This window comes from Metopolophium dirhodum, chromosome 6 (assembly GCF_019925205.1).
Source record: "Metopolophium dirhodum isolate CAU chromosome 6, ASM1992520v1, whole genome shotgun sequence".
In the NCBI taxonomy this organism is placed as follows: domain Eukaryota; kingdom Metazoa; phylum Arthropoda; class Insecta; order Hemiptera; family Aphididae; genus Metopolophium; species Metopolophium dirhodum.
The window spans coordinates 29656540-29676651 of NC_083565.1; the positions used below are offsets into that span (position 1 = coordinate 29656540).

The 20112-nt window shown below is 27.9% G+C and overlaps 1 pseudogene; it reads right to left on the reverse strand.

The window, feature by feature from the left end:
• Positions 1-317: 317 nt before the first annotated feature.
• On the reverse strand, positions 318-3685 carry LOC132947293 (enoyl-[acyl-carrier-protein] reductase, mitochondrial-like; annotated as a pseudogene).
• Between the last annotated feature and the right edge of the window lie 16427 nt (positions 3686-20112).

A 20112-nucleotide genomic window follows, 5' to 3' on the forward strand; every position in this document is an offset into this window, starting at 1 on the left:
GCCTATACTATATAATATAGATATACGATCCATAAGAAATTGCTGGTTGTCTGTTAAGGGTCTACATATTGATATTTAGTATCTAATAAGATTTAATTAAAAATATATTTCTAGTAAACAGGCTACACAAGGTGTGTAATGTAATACTCCATTTTAGTTAATTTGCATACCGAGGAAAACACTACAACTTATAAATTATAATACTACATAATATCTATTAAGTATTTTATCTGAAATTGTTTTAGGATAAAAATAATAATTAATTAATTTAAAAGATTTGGTACTACTATTGATTATTTTAACATAACAGCGAGATATTTTTAAAAGTGAACCAAGACCTTAATTTATTTAATTCAATTCAAAACAAATTTATTTAAAAATTAATTAACATTAAATTATAACAGAGATTAATTTTAGAAATATAATATATAAATAATATATACACTAGTATAATATAAAATTTAGTTAAAACTTTAAGAGTATATTATTGAAACATACAAGTATATATTAATGTAATCTTATATGTATCAGTAGCAGAAATTATGTTTGTAAATTTAAAAAGTATTTATGACCAATGAAGCCCTTGGATAATATAGTATTTTTTAACGCTTCTTTGAATGAGTTTAATGGTAACGTTTTGTAAGCTGGAGCAACTAACTTGCCATCTTTCATAAATTGCAAAAGTTCATCATACATTTGGTTGTATTGCTCAGTGTTAACATTTTCTTTACGCCATCTAGTCATCCAAAAACCTCTGAGTTGAATGTCTTTAAATATAAAAGAAGCGGTTGGAACAATGACTGGTTCTCTCGACATACCACCATAAGTCACCATCACACCACCGTTGTTCAATGTACATAAAACTTCTGTGGAACTTTTACCACCAATATTGTTTATTCCTAAACGTGGTTTGGGTAAAACTCCACTTCTAAACAAATCCGTAGTCCTAAATAATACAAATGTATATGTTAATATATTGGATAGACAACATAAAGGCAAAAATACAAACTGAAATATAATAATTACTATTTTACCTTAATTCTTCTACAATAAGTATGTATGACGCACCTAGACACTTAAAATGATTTTTCAAATTTTCCAAGTCTGGTTCAGGTCGATTGCGTATAATTACAGTTGTATAGCCAAAAATGTTAGCCAATTGAATAATGTTCTGACCACATGCACTGTTTGCTCCATTTTGTATAATAACATAATTTTTGTTTAGTGAAACAAAATCATGTAACATTCTATACATGGCACACGGATTAGAAGAAATACCACTTAATGCATACACATTGGTTTCTTTACTTACCTGAAACAAAATAATATAATTAAGAATCATAATGCACCCGAAAATGTATTTAGAATATTGTTGTATTTCATAAATACTCGAATATAGGGTGATTTAACAAGCATGCTCACCCCTATTTTTATTATTTAATAATGAATTTATTAAAATCTCATTTTTTAAAATTTTTAAATATATTTTAAAGACAATATTTTTAAATTTTTGAGATTTTATGTAGTACGCTTAAGGAGTGTCTTGCGGCAATACAAACTTCTGTTTTACAAATGAGGACCATCATTTTTACTGTAAATTATTTAGTTATTATAAATATACTTTTGGTTTTCGTAATTTTGTTTCTGTGTAATTAATAATTATTATTTATTATTTTGCCATTTCTAATATTTCAATAATTTCATTGTTTATTTTAAATGAATGATTCCCCTCATCAGGCTTTGCGTTAATATTATACAGAGTGATATTTTAAGCATGCTCACTGTATTTTTTTACTTAAACTATACATATTATATTAACATTTTTAGAATTTTTAAATACACTTTAAGATTTTTGAATACTTAAGATTATTTATACCATTTAAGAACGATGTTGTTACAATACAAATTTCTGTTTTTCAAATAGGAATCCTCTTCTTTTACTTTTAATTATTCAGCATATATTTTTTATTGAGAATTTTGATGCACCTAGATAAAAATTTGAACTAGTAGTTTTTGAGTTATATAACTTTGTATACTAAGGTTTATACATATAAGGAAATTGGCTAAGTAGATTTGGGAGCTTAGATGATTTGAAAATGTTAGTAATAAGTACTAATTACCATTGATCTATCATGATAAATAATTTGTAAAAATTATTTAGTAGGTTTAGTGAATAGTGAATAGGTACTACACTACTACATCTAATATTAGGTATAACTTTTTATTGTAAAACCATATTTAAGGATTATTATTCTTAGTATAAACATTTTAATAATTCAGCAACTACTTATTAGAATTATGATTTAGATACATCTACATTAACAAGAACATCATCTGCTAAATAATTTGCAGTAAAAAGGAGATTCTCATTTGAAAAAATAGAAGTTTGTATCGCCACATGACTCTCTTTAATAGTAGTACAAAAAATATAAGTAATTTAGGTCTTTAGGTATACTTAAAAATTCTAAAAATCAGAATTTGAATAAATGTATTTTTAAAGGAAAAAAGGCGTTGAGCATTTTTTCACCAAAATGTAAAGTAAATTTTGTATTTCATTATAGGTTAGGACTCCTTCAAAAAACTGATCCATGGGCCTTTGGTGTGCCAGACCGATACAGATAATAGTCCTTAAAAATGGTTTTACACGAATATAAAATATATTATGTAATATCTAGTATTTATTAAAATTTATAGATAGGTAACTGGACCACTTTTATAAATTATAAATATTGATAAAATTACTAACATTTTTAAATTTCTATAACCGCCATATCTTTCAATCCCATTATCTATAGTATATAAAGTTGAATAACTCAAACTACATACTTGTTCAAAGTTTGATTTTATACGTCAACATTTTCAGAAAAATTATCCGCTAAACAATTTTGCTTACTAATTACAACAACTCATTTGAAAAACAAAAGTTTGGGTCAGTATAGGACACTCCTTAAGTAGTACTAAAAATCCCAATAATTATAAAATACCTAAGTATATTTAAAAATTCCAAAAATAATAATTTAAATAAATTCATTTTTAAAGGAAAAATGTGGATGAGCATGTTTTATGAACCACCTTAAATGATATGATGATTTTCGTTGTGTTTATTTTTGCAACATTACAAGTCAATCAAAATAAACATATTTTATAATATGTTAATATGTTATGTTATAATATTATACTACTAACTTTTCTTAGAAGTTTAGAATCGAACACACCAGTTGTACACCAAGTACCCATAGCACCGTCAGCTATAACTCAATCTCCAGGGCAGATATTTTTAACGCACGATCCTACTGCCAATACGTTCCCAATTCCTTCATAGCCTCCAGTAGCAGGCAACGGCGGTTTCACGGGATACACACCTTGAACAGTGTTAATCTCGGCAGGATTGATGGGCAGGATTCATTTTCACCAAGACCTTAGGAATAAACAAGTAAATATATTATTAAATTGTTTGTGTAAAGACGGTCAGTAGCATCACAGCCCATAGGTACCTGATCGTCGTCGAGTTTGTCGGGTAGCGTTTGCTCTACGAGACTTACGACTTTCATGGGATCGCCATACTCTTCGTACACGATTTTGCGACAGTGCATGTCACGATGATGGTGTTTGACGACGAGAGATCGTCTGATCAAACTGTAGTTTGGCCGACCGAACTGCTCAACCGAAATATTCTGTGGAACATGGCAAATGCCTGACGAGACTATAAATATTATAATAGGTAGGTTACCTGAAACTACGACGTGGATCGTCGACGGCCGGGATCGAATATCAAATTTTTCGAGTACTTACTTTTCGCCTTCTACTTGTACAATGAAGCCGTTAATGCGCGAATAAATGGAAAATTCCAGTGAAGCCGGCAGTCGGCGACTTAGCGCAAGAATAATCTGTTATCTGGTTATCACGAATGTGTGATAACCGATATCAGTTTAGCACAATCATATTATCACATATATATATATGTATATTTTTTTTATATTTTCTTATATCGTGACACGGACACGGACAACGAACTGAGAATTGTCTGAGATAATATTATATCGGATAGATATTCAGTCCGTGTACTTAGTTCATAAATCATAATTTACTCGACGGATTTACTTTGCCGTGATCCATAATTTCCAGACTTTGATGTACCCACCTCATTGAAATGCAGGAGATGTTTCAATGTTGTATACCTACATTTTAAGTACGTTTTCACGAGAAAAACAATATTAGCAGTAATTACTAATTAGTAGGCATGCTATAATCACATATAGTGTGGTAGGTAGATAGGTAGGTACCTCCTACTCTAATAAGTTATCTATAACTTTGGTGCACTATTACCAAATTTTTAATATGCCATCATTCAAAAATACGGTTGGTTTTGCAAAACAGAGTTGAACTGAAACATGATATTTTAGTGTACCTACTTACTAATATATTATATAGTAATAGGATTGGCATTTAGCATCATATATTATATACATATATTAGGTGCGCTATCTGTCTTTGCTAAATTATTACTGTACTGGCATTAATTGTGTGTGTTAAATTACATTATATTACATTATATCATTTGCTCATTAATAATAATTGGTTAGTATATAGCTCTGAATGCCACCGAAACGTCTCGTTTGCACAAATCGCACTATTTTTCAGGTATTGTAGTTTTTGGACGATAAACGCTGTATTTTTACCATCTTAATATTATTCTCGCGTTCACGAAACGCCGAGTTTAATTATATTATATTATTGCATGAGCGGCGAGTGCCAATCGTCAGATTTATAATAATTATTTCATTGTGCGCTAATCACCGGATTACTTACTATCGACCTTACTATTGTATGAAATATATTAGTAGCGATTTTCATATTTTGTTGTAATTCAAAAACAAATAATTATAGACATTTTAAATTTATATCATATGTTTATTTTATCAATTCCTATACCTACTTGATGACATTTTCAAAATGTATTGACTCGTTTCGATTTGTATACGGACATTTTCAACTTCCAATTGTTTTAGTTTTTCTAGGTAAATGTCAATAAAATGTTATTTTTTGGGTCCTAAAGAATGAAAATTTAATACAATTCTTCTTATATTTTGTTATAATAGCAGTTAAAAATACATTTGAACTAATTTGTTCACAACAAATGTTCAGGTAATAATATTGAGCAAACATTGAGGTTTGAGTAAAAAACATTAACAATTACAGGAAACTCATTACTTACATATAATATCTATGTAGATTGTAGGTACATAAATACATTTGATTTATTCTATTATTATAATATTATTATCTAGAAAATAATAATAATGAAAAATTGACAATTCGACCAATATTAATTTGTCGTCATTTTATTGTCAGATTTTTTGTCAGTTGCACATAATATTATAATACAAAACATATTTTTGGAGGAAAAAATATAATGTTGATATTTTTTATATTTTTATAAGAATTCTTTCGAATATTTTTCTAGTTTTGTGCATTTAATTAGTTCAAGTATAATATTGATAGATATATGTTGTACTTACCACTAAACCATGTGTATACTACAGACTGAAGGTACTCTATACATATATTTTTTAATTCTGTTGCGGGACATGAAACTATCTTCCACTAGTAAAATTTTAAAATATGTGTATAGTGTACTTAGTACTGAGTAATTTAGATACCGTATAGGTAGGTAAGTGAATTATAGAGTGTATCCAGTTTTTGCGGACATCTGGTATATTGCTATTATATGACATGGTTGCCGGGACGAATCGCCACGATAAATTATAGGTATATTTTATTATTTATTATATTATGTGGACGGCTATTATATTATGTAATATTGTAATTTGTAAGTTATAAGTGTTACAATCAAACCAAAAAAAAAAACCGAAATAGATACATTTTTTTTTTATTTAAAGCCGCAACAACAATATTATGGTTTATACTTTATAGTACGATTATGAACATACAATTTGACTTGTTACATTAGATTGTATAATTTAAGTTCATTTTATATAATAAAAAAAATGTTGGTGTTATCGCTGGATCTGGGACTCGGTGATTCATTAAAATTGTCTGCGATTTCAAGCTGGGCTCTAATGATACTGAAGTTTCAATTTGTGATATTTTGGTGCAGAGAAACGGTATCCATAGCAGTATCCAAGGCCACCAGGTAGTGTCATAATATGGTTAAATTCTTTTGGTATATCGAGGGAAACTAGCCCTATAACTGGTTTGGTTTCGGTTGTTCTTAAAATTTTTGTTTTGAATGACTTGTTTTGAATGTTTTGAATTGTTGTATACTTGTATGTGCTTCGTTGTTTGCGACAACCAGTTACGTACGGAGAAAAAGAATTTATTTTATCGAGAAATCATCTCAACCGAGTATCAATGCTTTTTTCGAGAATTTTGAAAATTGTATTTTTGTAAAGAACTGACCTGTACAATTTAGTTAATTTAAAAAAAAAAATTGTGTTGTCCGGATCTGGACTGAGACACTGAGTGCTTCATTAAAACTTTTTGCTATTTGAAGCTGGGCTCTAAAGCTACTTAAGTTTCATTTTGTGATATTTTGGTGCAGAATACGGTATTCAGTAGTATCTGAGAGCGCTAGGTAGTGTCATAATAATATGCTTAAATGCTTTTGATATATCGGAGGATACTAGCGCTAGAACTGGTTTGGTTTCGAAGGTTTTTAAAATTTTCGTTTTGAATGACGTGTAGATTGTTGTATACTTGTGTGTGCTTCGATGTTTGCAACACCCAGTTTGTTAGGGAGAAAAATAATTTATTTTATTGAGAAACCATGTCAGCCCTCAACCGAGTATCAAGGTTTTTTCGAGTATTTTGAACATTGTATTTAGTAAAGGTATTGGCAGCCTTCTGTGATTAATTTTTCTTTTTCGGGTTTTGAGATAGGCATAACAATATCGTGTTTTCAAGTTATTGAAATTTGTTCAGAAATAGATTAATTTCTAGACTAATTATTTGAAATAAGTTGAAAATATAAACAAAAATAAGACAATAGATACGAAAAGTATAAAAAAAAAAAATTGTTATAAGTATACAAAAAAGATTGACATTAGATTGTGAAAAAGTTAAATAAAACATGAATAATAGTAGATAGAAAAATAATTACTTATACATTTTAAAATATAATCTGCTAATAACTAATAATATATACTAGCAGCTAAAAATAAAAAATTGCAAAAAAGTTGAAAATATAAAAAACTAAGATATAATAAGTAGAAAATATAAATATTAAGATTAAGAAAAAGTTAAATAAAACATGAATAATAGTAGGTAGAAAAATATTTACCTTAAGATACGTTTTAAAATATAATAATGATTAACGTAATAACTAATAATATGCTAACTAAAATTTCAAAATTTCAAAAAAAGATGAAAAGCTCATATGAAATAACTAAAAATATAAACTTCTATGAAGTTGTATCAAATATATTATGATATAACTCTAGGGTGGGCCCCTACAATAAGCCTCGGGGCCTGTGTGCGCTGCACGTGTTTAAGGAAAATCACTGTATACTATTATTAGATATTCCCTCTCAAGCATTAAGTAAAATGTTTATACTTGCATACTTTATTACTTATCTTTGCCTATGATGTATATTTTTGAGTGCCTAGTACTGCCCATTACGGGCGTGTCGTCTTCTGTCGCGAAACTAGACAATTTCTTGACCAGGAGCAGAGGCTTGGCATAACCACCTTTTCTCCTGGGACCTAGCTGATCGATCACGATTCCTGGGGAGAGCCTCTCCAGCCCTCGTCTCCTGCACTCCTTAAGAGGTAACTCTGTTTGATTTGTGTATTTCATTGTTGTCTTCAGGTAGCCTTGGTCTCTACCGACGACGCCAGCCTTGCGTCGAATGTCTGTCTTCCGGTGTGATCTACCGGGACACCGGGGGTCGATCATTTCCCCGGTGGTGAGCTTGTCCGCGACCGCTTATTCGTCCGTCCCGAAGGTATGGCTTATTTCGCGGCTACCCTGTATATCTACAGGACGTTCCCCTATCCGCAATCTGGGGACGCGCCCGATGACTTGCTCCAGCTCACGGGTTAGCATCCGTTTATATTAAACGAATTTTGTTTTTGTCGTTGCATTTTTTAAATTGGGTGTGGAGAGATTTCCCAATGCTAGAAAATCACAAATACCATAAAAAATAATTATAATCACGAATTATTTCACACAATTTAAATACCTAGCTGTTATATCTACTTAACTAACTCAAGACAGTGCCGACGTACCGTAGAATTGTTTGAACAATTGTCTTAAAAAACTAATCTAAATATATTGAATATATGTTTGTACCGTATGGTATTAATGGTTTAAGGAACCCCCAGTGCCAGTTTTTCAAATTGTCCACATTTATATACAATTTGAAAATTAAATTTTATATTTTAGTTGCCAGACTTTTCCACTAATCTACTATCCGATTTAGGGGGGTTGATAAGGTGTATTATATCGAAAAAAATGACTTTACGTGAATAACTCTCAAGCTTTGTAGAATTGTTGGATTTTGATGACTATATTTTTATCTGAAAGAAGAAGACTTCCTACAGCCCGCATCGATTTCTGATTTTGTATTTTATTTCAAATAATTGTATTAACAAATTTGTAACAAAATGCTTTTTATCTTGTATTTTTTTAGACATATTATAAAGTTTGATAATAAAATATTGAAAAACAGAGATCGGTGCGGACTAGAATATTATAATATTTCCCTATAGCAATTTAAAAAAAAAATTATAAAATTTGGTTGATTCTACAAAGCGGTATCGTTATTCCTGCTGAGAGTATTTTTGAGGACAAAATGGCATCGGCACCGGGCGTCTTAAGTCAAAAACGACTAGTTTTTAGAAAGATTAAAAAAAATATTGCAAAATCATTCAAAATCGTTGACAATAATGTCTGGACTGATAATTAATTTAAATTAATATTTAATGAACCAACATTTATGTTAATTAATAAGTAGAACTTTAAAATAAATTCTTTATTATTTTTATGTGACTTAAGATAGTTGGATTTTTATTTTATATATAATGACTTACGTTATCAAGGCATTCATTTAAAATTATTGCTAAACTTGACTTAAAATATTAAGACCATTTTAAAATTATTTCTGTCAGATTCTCAATTCTTAACTAAACATAGGTACGTGTTTTTTACCCAATATAATGTGACTTAAAATGTTTAGACCATAACAAATTTCACTTAAAGTGAATTATAGTTTTGACTTACAAGACCTGTACCAACAAAATATTAACATTTTTGATTCCAATAACACTATAAGCCAAAAATGCCAATTTTTGACTTAGTAATATTTTATACCATATGCCAAAGATATGTCATTGGGTTTATACACACAAATAAATAAATATCTACACTATAAAAGCGAAATATAAATCTTTGTGACGGGTTAGCTCAGAAAGGGCTTGACTCCTACAATGTGTTGCTCTAATCTATACCAGTGCTTCTCAACCTGGGGGGGCATTGAAATATTTATTTCATTTAAAATATTTTCGATTATTTAGTTATTATAACTAACCATATGATTAATCATTATTTATTGCATTGGAAAAGTTTTGGTTAAGATGACAGCAAGAGTATCCTGTAATTTTGAAAGCGGCTTTAATATAAATTAATACCTTTTGCGTCGACAAATCTTTGTAAAACTGCATTTTAACAACTTGAAATAATAAAAACAAACATTGATCATGCATTTCACAACAGTCTTTAGAAGCAAACTTGCGTATTTCAGTTTCAAACATCACACCGCGTCAAACCGTCACATTAATAATTATCACATTTTTATTATTATTATTATTATTATTATTATTAACCTAGCCCTTGTTTGAAACCATATCAAAATTATTACTGAATATTTTTGTATTGCTTAATAGTTATTACCAATTCTTTTTTGTTTAAATGCGGTCGCACGATGATAGTAAAACAAGAGAGTGTCATCGTGCGAACAGACGATAGTGACTATCAAACTATCACGAAAGCGACTTTGGTACTATCGTGCATGATAGTGTGATAGTAGATTTCACAATAGTAATTTTCATCGTGCGGACACTCGACTACCGTACTATCATACTATTTTAGTGTTTGTACATCTTTTTTTTTTATTTATATATCAATTTTCCACCTACTATCATAATTCACTATCACCTTCATATACTGCTCGTGTAAACACATTTGATAGTAACTATCGTGTTTTACTATCATCGTGCGACCGCGGCTAAAATAATGTATAAAACTTAAAACATGTATAAAATAATATACGCATTGATACAAAGTTACAAGTCCAAACGTATAATATATTTTTTAATACTGACCTACCTACCATAGATTGATTTTTTGTTTGAAATTGTAATATCCAATTTCGTCAATACATAGGTTATTTGAACTTAAAAAGCTTATACTTAGGTAGGTCGTAGGTACCTACCTAAAAAATTATTATGCCTATTTTTGTGTTATAAACAACTCATAAGAAGTAAGAACCTTGTATTGAATCATCAAACTTTTTTAGTCACAAATAAAATATTATTATATTATATACCTACCTTAATAGAAAAAAACTAAAATAAGTCAAGATTTCTAAATACATATTTATATTTTATATATAGCTCAAGAGTTATGTTAAAAATTATATTTTTTCACTTTACATACATTTTTGGTAAAAATAAAGTCTACAGTTATTTATTTTTATTTTTTCTTGATATAAAAAGTAAAAATATACTTAAAAAACAATCATTGTTAAGTAAAACTAATACGTACATTCGTCGCTCCGGCTAGAATCTAATTTATTGCTTTTAATTTTTTCAATAATGTGGGTAGGTAGGTACTAGGTAGGTATATATGAAATGAGAGATTACCATAAGTCTTCTGCAGAAAGTATATTTATGATATTCTTCGTATACGTCATTCCACATTTAATACTGATATTTATCGTAGGTACTTATAGTAGTTATTTCCAAACTAAAAATTAATTCTAACTATTTTTAAAACACGTATTAGAAAAAAATATACATACAAATTAATAATTATTATTCAACTTTTATTGTAATAAAGTGGCACGAAAAAAATAAGTTTAATTTTGTACGAAAAAAATGATTGCTAAGAAATACGATCGACGAAAATTCGCAGTCAAACAAACATAATATAAACATAGAATAAACATTACATGAAGTCTCCTAGACAACGAAGAAAACGCGTATGAGTGTTGTAGCCGGTCTATGTTATTTTCAAATATACATAATAATACAGTTAAACCTCTTTATAACGGAAACTCTGTAAGACAGATATCTCCCTAGAATGGAAAATGACAACGTTCTGGAATAATCTATGTACTGTATATTTTAGTCTCCCTATAACGGAAAACTCTTTATAACGGAAACAGTTGTTGGTCCCAAGCGATTCCGTCATAGAGAGGTTTTATTGTATTAGATTTCAATAGTTTTGCTCAATTTCTAAAATGTTTACACTTTTTAATTTGAACAATACCACTGACCGTTCTTAATACGTATTTTTTGGTAAACGTGAATTTTAATTATTTTTGGATTATTTTTTTCAATGCCAAGCGCTAAATATCTTTGAAAACAAAAATTATGTAGGTTAGTTCAAATCAATCCTCCTGGGACGCCCTTGGTACGAACTGCTTCTGATTGTATAAATATAAAACAACATAACTTGAATAGCAAAATAATAATATTTTTATTATTTTTATTATGATGAACAAAAAACTTAATCTTGATAAAACGTTTTATATTCTTTCATTATATATTTCAAAGAAAATTTTAAATGCACACAACAATACAACATTGAGAGCTAATACAGTAATACCATAGAATAATTTATATAATTATCTACCTGCTGTACCCATAGATCATAAAATATAATATTGTTTATTTTTTTTATTGATTTTGTGGCTACAGGTACTGATTACAAACATTGGTACCGAAGTTTATTTATTTAAACTGTTCCTGTATAATATTATAATTTATTGTCTTAATACCCTCCACGAAAACGTTTCTATTATAATGTCACCTAGGTATATATATCTAATAATATTATTAAAAACTTAATGTTTGTAATCATTTAATTAATTATTAATTTTTTCAAATACTTATATTATGTATTTTTATTTATTATATATTTTATTAACATTTGTATTTTTCGAATTTTAATTTTATTTTTACATTATCAAGGAGATGATCATAAATATTTTTTATATCTGACATTGGCTATATTCATGTATGTCAATACAGCTAAAATATGCTAAAATACTTTTTGGTGTTTATTTACTTTTAGTTTTAAAATGTTCTGATATGCTTATAATATATTACATTATAAATTAAATGTTTTGATTTAACTTGAAGAATTCAAAGTGGTACAACAAAGATTAATTTACAATAGTGGTGGGGAGGTGTATGAAAAAAAATATACTACCTTGATATTACAATAAAAAATATGCAACCTAGCTTACGACTACACACTACGAGTAGAATTCGTTAACAATATTACACTGTTAGACTTTTTGTATAACAGATAATATTAAGTATATACGTAAACAATGACAAAATGTCCCAAAGAATAATATTTGACTGACTTTCTAAAATAGTTATTTTTTCTTTCAATATCTAATTTAACTATGTACGTAAACATTTGAAGTTAAAAGCTTGAAAAAAAATAGTTAGGTACCAGTATGTATTTTCGATATTGTTTATCTGTTATATGAACAGATTAAAGACCTTGTAAAATTATTAGGATCTTATATTGAATTTTCAAGCTATTTAATCACAAATAAAATGTTACTAAAATAAGTAAACAATTTCAAATATTTATAAATATACCTAGGTCAAATAAGATCCACAGTAATTTTAAAATTGTAAATAGTTTTTTTTCGAAAAATACATGTCTACAAGGTTTCATTTTTTTGATATAAAAAAGTATAAAATAGATTTAAAAAAACCACAAGTCATTGTAAAACCAATACATTCATCGTTCCTATATGAAAGTCTAATTTATTGGTTTTAACGATGATAATATGTGAATAAATTGCGAGAAATTACCGCAGATGATGACGCATTCATGATATCCATAGTTGTAGTTGGTCGTCGTTGTACATCAATATTCAATAGTACCGTGGTTTGTCGTTCAAATCATTTTTGTTTAAATTATAAAAAAAAATGTATAAACAAATTGTGTTGTTATTTATAATACTGTTGTAAAGTGCCATTAAAATAATTTTTTTGTACTAGAAAATGATTCGTACGAAAATAAAACAATACTGAAGACGAAAATTCGCAATCGGAAGAACGTATAAACATATTACATAGGTACCTATAGAATTTCTCCTGGACAACGAAAACAACGCATATTAGGTTTGTATAGCCAATTGATTTTTTTTTTTTTTTTATTGGTCTTGAAATCTATACAATTTCTGCTTCGACAACTTGGTCATTAGCATGCTACTATAAATAATAGATACATAATATTTATAGTGGGTAATAGATCAAAGAATTAAAAAAAAAAGATACAATAGAAACAGTTTTAGATTAGTTCGTTTGGTAATTTGTACATTGAAAAGGGGTTGACTAGAGTAGCTTGATTAATTTGGTTGTCTTGAAGAATTCGATGGTGTTGATCTCATTGTCAGGATTTGGGCCTAGACTTGCTCCAATTTGGTAGCTTATATTGAGCTCCTTTCTTTGTTGTATGTAAATTCTACATTCTTCGAATAAGTCCAATTCGTTTTATTTCCTAAAAGAATACAATAATATGCATACGTTTTTTTTTATTATTTATTTATTTATACGCCTATACGCCTCAACTGCTAGGTCATTAAAGTTTATAAAATATACATTACAATTATAGTTTTATACAAAATATTTTAAACATGATACATGATTGATTTAAATTATTATAATTACATATGTGATATAATCAATGTTAATATGTCATATTTTCTGGATCGTCTCTTTGAGGAGTTGAAGAAGAAATGATTTCATCTCTGGGTCGGGTGCCAATATTTCACATAGATTGTAGCCTGTAGGGGAATAGTGGGGATCATAAGTCTATCCTTTGAATCATTCCGGAGGCATTGGGTTAGTAAGTGTTAGTACTTAGCATACGTCTTCATAGAAAATCTGTTCGATTTCTTAATTTTTTTTTTAATTTTAACTATATGATAACCTAGTACCTTTGTACCTAGTTGTGGGTAAACATTAATTTTAAGAGTTCAATTTTAGATTCTGAGCGAAGCGATGAATGTATTGATTTTATAATGATGTGTGTTTTTTTTTATTTTTGTGTCTGTCATAACCATTTAGGACAGTAAAAATGCTTGGATTTTCTTCAACAGTAACTTTTCTGATAGGAAAGTGATTGTAGATGGTAGTTTGGGAGGTCAAAAGTAAATATTTCCCAGTAGTTTTCTAAAGTGACGTGAAAAACAAAAGAAAAATTAAGGAAAAACGAATGAAAAAAACGAATGACTGTAGATACTTGAAAATTTCACTGAATGTGTATATTAGCATTTTCTATACACGATAACATTTTGAAAATAATTTGACTCTTTTTGAGCTATTTACGGACATTGTCAGATTTAAATTTGTTTATTTAAATTGCATTAGGAATATCAGGACCCAACACAGTTTTATTATTTTATTTTTCGTGAGTGGTGTTCTCGTGCAAACTTGATCGTCAATTTTTTAATTTCATAGTTTAATGGTTATACACAATATACAATATATACTTCATAATATTATATGCATTTAATACGATCAAATAATTTAAAATTTATTTTACAAATATGTTCTACGAATATTGAATCAATAATGTCATATATTGTATAGGTACATAATATCTAGGTACTAATGTAGTGTACACAACTACACCGCATATTGTTGCTGTGCTCCTGTGTCCATCGATTTTTCCACGTGTAATACAAAAAGGACAAAACTAAGTTTTGGTTCAAAGAATCACGTAAATTATACTTATACTATGCTGGTGCATTTATAAAACGTGACAGAAGTAGATAACTTATAATAAATTGTGGTCATATTATAAACATATTTCAGCGTGATAAATTCTAGAGAGACATTACGATGGTACGCCTATTTGCATTGGTTTACCTGCATGCAGTTTGCCGGGTAGGTAGTGAACAGATGGCTAAGCTCATTTTCCATTATCGTGTACCTACCTGCAGAGGCTTGAATATAATTTTTTCGTTCTACACACTTTATATTAAATTTGAAGTTACCGTGGGGGGCGTTGCCCCCCTCCAAGTGTATTAATCCATACACATAAACATAGAGTAGTCAATTTATATTTCTATCTTTATCTACAGAGTATACAGACGACATCACAATAAAACAATTAATGCCGGTATATCGATACGATTAATTAATTATCGGATTTTAAATCAAATGCTTCTTTTTATATATATGTCATAAGATAAAAATCTATTTTTTATACATAAATTCGTCTGACGTAATTCTGATTCTAAATAAGCGATTTTATTTTGGCTTTTTTTGTGTAAATACTTTTTTATTGTTTTTTCAGTTATTCTAGCTGTGGAATTTGAAATGAGAGTTTTCACTTAAAGAAAATGTTATTTAATTAATAAGAAATGTGAAAACCCGGAATATGGACTAAATGGTTGTATTGGATTATTATAATTTTTGTTATCGGCTTAATTGTATATCTATGTATAATATAAATATAGATTTTATTGTAGATTATCGATCTACAGATAGTCTACAGGTCGATAGCTTATCGGCTATTGCATAATATAGCCTGTAGAACCTACGCTCAGTACTCGTATAACATCGATATCGGCCAGTTCAAAATTTAAGTTTTATAGTGTTGTTATTTATAAAAAGGTGGGTAAGTGGATGTCGCTCTGCTGTACATTAGGTTACAAGTATAATACTTATCGTATTTTACGCGCATAAAACAAAAATGTTTATACAAGGTGTATAACAGAAAGACCTGAAGTATTGAAAAGATACTCATGTCAGCAAATTCCCAAAAAAAAATATTTTTAAAAAGTAATTACGTTCCGAATTCATTTAATCAAAAAAAATATTGATATTTAAAAAAATTCTAAAAAATAAACTACTTGACTTAGATAAATGTTTTTACTATCAAAATTGTTCTTATAATCAAATTCACTAATTGGCTAATTTTAATAAATCCCAAAAAATTTAAATCAAATTCAAAATTTTTATTTTCAGTATTAAATAATATGCGGCACAAAAATTTTGGGACGCAACATGCTCGACTAAAATGAATTATGCGTATAGCGTATTACATAGGTACCTATCATATATTATAATATTATTATTATTATTGTTGTTGTTGTTGTTATTGCGAAGAAAAAAATTTAACGCGGAACTATACCGTGGTTCTCCAAAAATCGTATTTTACGCATAAAACAAAAATGTTTATACAAGGTGTAGCAAAAAGACCTGACGAAAACAAAAAAAAAATATGCTCCTTAAACGTACGTATGGGCGTTCGGTAATTGGGCCTCAATTTTATCTACCTGCTTCATATAAAATATTTATTTAAATTTTACTAACCGGAGATTGGGTCATAAATATGTATAACATAAAAATATACGAATATATAACGTTTATTAACTAATTATTATTTTTTTCTAATACATAAAATTACATGGTGGGAGGGGGGTGAATTGCATCGTCACAAATATAAGTGTCAAAAATAGAATCGGAAAATGTTGTTAATTTATAGTTCCGTGGCATCTATCACTTACAAAGTCCCTTACAACGCAGTTATATACTTCTTCTGGATTTAAAATTTGGAATTCCAAATATATTTCCTACCCATAAGCTATTCCAGAAGTATTATATTTATATTATTTACCAAAGCCTACAGCCTGAATTTTTCGTCACCGTGTTTATACAAAGTGTAACAGAATAACCTGACGAAAAAAAAATGATGCTACTTATACGTATGAAAAATATTGATATATAAATGATATAATAGTAAATAATACACCCATGTCAGCAAATTCCCCAAAAATATAATTTGAAAAAAAATATTACGTTCCAAATTCATTAAATAAAAAAAATATTGATATTTTAAAAAGGTGGGTAAGTGGATGTCGTTCTGCTGTACAGTAGGTTACAAGTGGGTCACTGTAATGGATGGTGTTAAATTTGAATTCAATGATATAATATCATTGTATAAGAAAAACGATTCTGAGCGAAAACGGCCTATGATATTACCAAGTATATTTGATGATATTATTGTGAATAAAGTAATTTATATATAACCTATTTACGTGGAGCCTTGTTTTCAATTTTCAATCCTTAGCTATAAAAGTTGAACATTTTATAATTTTTTAACTACAAAAAAATTATTAAACTTTGAATTATGTCAACATTTGAACTTTAAATGCTTATAAAAAAAAATTGTGCCTATGTATTTTTAATATTTTTCAACTGCTATTATAACGATATATCAGGAGCCTTATATTAAATTTTCACGCTTTTTTACCCAACAAATAAAATTTTATTGATATTTATAGAAAAAAAAAATAGAAATTGACAATGTCCATAAACAGCTCAAAATATTTGGAAAATTTTATGGTGTATAGGAAATGCAATTATAAACATTCAGTCAACATTTCATGTCCCTACGGTCATTTGTTTTAGAAACCAAAATCGATTTTCTCGAAAACAGATTTTGCGTAAAAATTCCAGTTTTTTCCTTAATTTTTCTTTTGTTTTTCACGTCACTTTTGAAAACTACTGGGAAATTTTTACTTTTTACCCCCCAAAGTACCAACTAGATTCATTTTCCTATCAGAAAAGTTACTGTTGAAGAAAATCCAAGCACTTTTACTGTCCTCAAAGGTGATGACAGACACAAAAATAAAAAAAAATAAAACAAAAAACACATATTATTGTAAAATCAATACATTCATCGTTCCACTCAGAATCTAAAATGCAAAAAGTTATTTTTTTTAAAAAAATTAGTCCTAGAATTTGGTGAAGAATTTTTTCAAACAGATGAATCGATTTTATATTCTAAACTTCGTGAAATAAAAGTGTTATTATTCAGTTTTATAACTAATTCGTGTTAATTTTTGGTCATGCATTTTTAAAAAATAAATATGCCTCACTTTTGCTTTTTAAAAACAATTTTGTGCTTTTTTTGTTATTTATTATGCTTTAAAATCCGAGCCCTAATAATTATTATACATAATTTTACAGTAAACGCACTGAACTATAATATACATACAGTACATACATAAAATCCCCGAAAAATTCCCCGATTCTAGGAAAAATGATCCCCAGACTATAATATTACTCACAAATCATGATCACATAAAATATATTGATCAAATGTTTTTAAAAGCTAATTAGTGTAATTACCACATTGTTAATATTTAATTACAAATATACACAAGGTTTAGAAATACTTATCATTAAAAAAATTGAAATAAATAGTAAATAATTTTCAAACATTAACAATAATATTATATTGTTTTATATCACGATTTGAAACAACATAAAATGATGGTTCATTAAATATTGTTTGATAATTATTTGTATTATTTAACATATCGATCATTCGAAATATTTTTATTTTTATTTTATAATATTTTAAATATTGTATTTATGAGTAAAACTTGTAAAAACGACTCAGAAAAAACTGTAAAAAAAGTTACTAGTCATTAAACACTTTTTAATTTCATATTCCACACTTATTATTTCGTACTACACACAATTTTAGTCCCTGCATACCTATATATATATATATTACTAGCTGATCCCGAGCACTTCGTTGCCCGTTAAATGTATCAACTCTATATGACTCAAACTTTGTTCAATTCGTTACTTAATATTCAGTGTATGGTGTTCAAAATTGATCTTAACTTTTCCGTTGCCATTTTTAAAATGGTTGTATTAATTACCTCGTATTACTTTCTACGATTTATTTTGATATACCCAATCGATGTATAAGAAAATCGAAATATTTAATTATTTAATTATTTGTTTATTTTATAAAAACAACTATATAGTTCCACGTCCGTTTTTCCAAGATATTTATCTAACCTATTGCTGGTTAATTAGTGGACATATAGATTTTTTTTACATCATTAAATGTGTTCAAACAAAATATATATTCAGCATTGAATCATTTGAATCTATAGTTGTTATTTAATTATATATACTATTTTTAATTTAAATTTATAAAATATGTTAGTAATTATTAATTATTCTTATTATTATTATGTTGTTATTGTATTTTATTTATTATTATCAATATCACAAATTAGGTACTGTAAGTTCGCATTCTTATTCTCAATATTGTCTTTCATTATTTTAATATTATAGCAATATTTCTGATAATTGTTAAGTTGAGATTTTATGTACTTCTCTGTTCTCTACTTATAAAAGAGCACTGACCCGTTTACGATAAAATAAATAAACTAATAAAAATGTAAATTTAATCCACCTATGCTAAGATTCGGATTTTTTTAACGCGCTCAGTTCTTTTGTATAGTTAATAAATTTAATTAATGTAACTTAATTATAATAATTTACCATGTGGCCATGTGGGTACCTAATAATATGATAACTATATTATTATGTTTGATTATTGATTATATTGTTAAACATTTTATTATAAACGAGCTAATACAAATGTTGATGGTGTTTTCTATAATATAATATGATATTATTATATTATACATAGATAAGTCACACACTATTAAAGACGTTTTGTTGACGGACGCGAAACGTCTACAAGGTACTTAATATATTATCGAACAAAAAAGGATCGCCCGTATTGCCATTTAATCTCTATAAACTCCATTGACATTGTAAGTACACACAGAAATAACATTATTAATAATTTTATCGTACACAGTAAATATGTACACCAGAACAAACTATATTGTTGAAATATTCTAAAATAATTACGATGTAGGTATTAATATAATGCCAGTTTTTTTTTTGTTTAAAATAAGTGTTAGTTGTCTTTTTTAGCTACCTACAATGAAAATATTATTAAAACTCCCCCCCCCCCCCCCCACGAAAATTTGTTCCAGCTACGGCCTTGAGTAT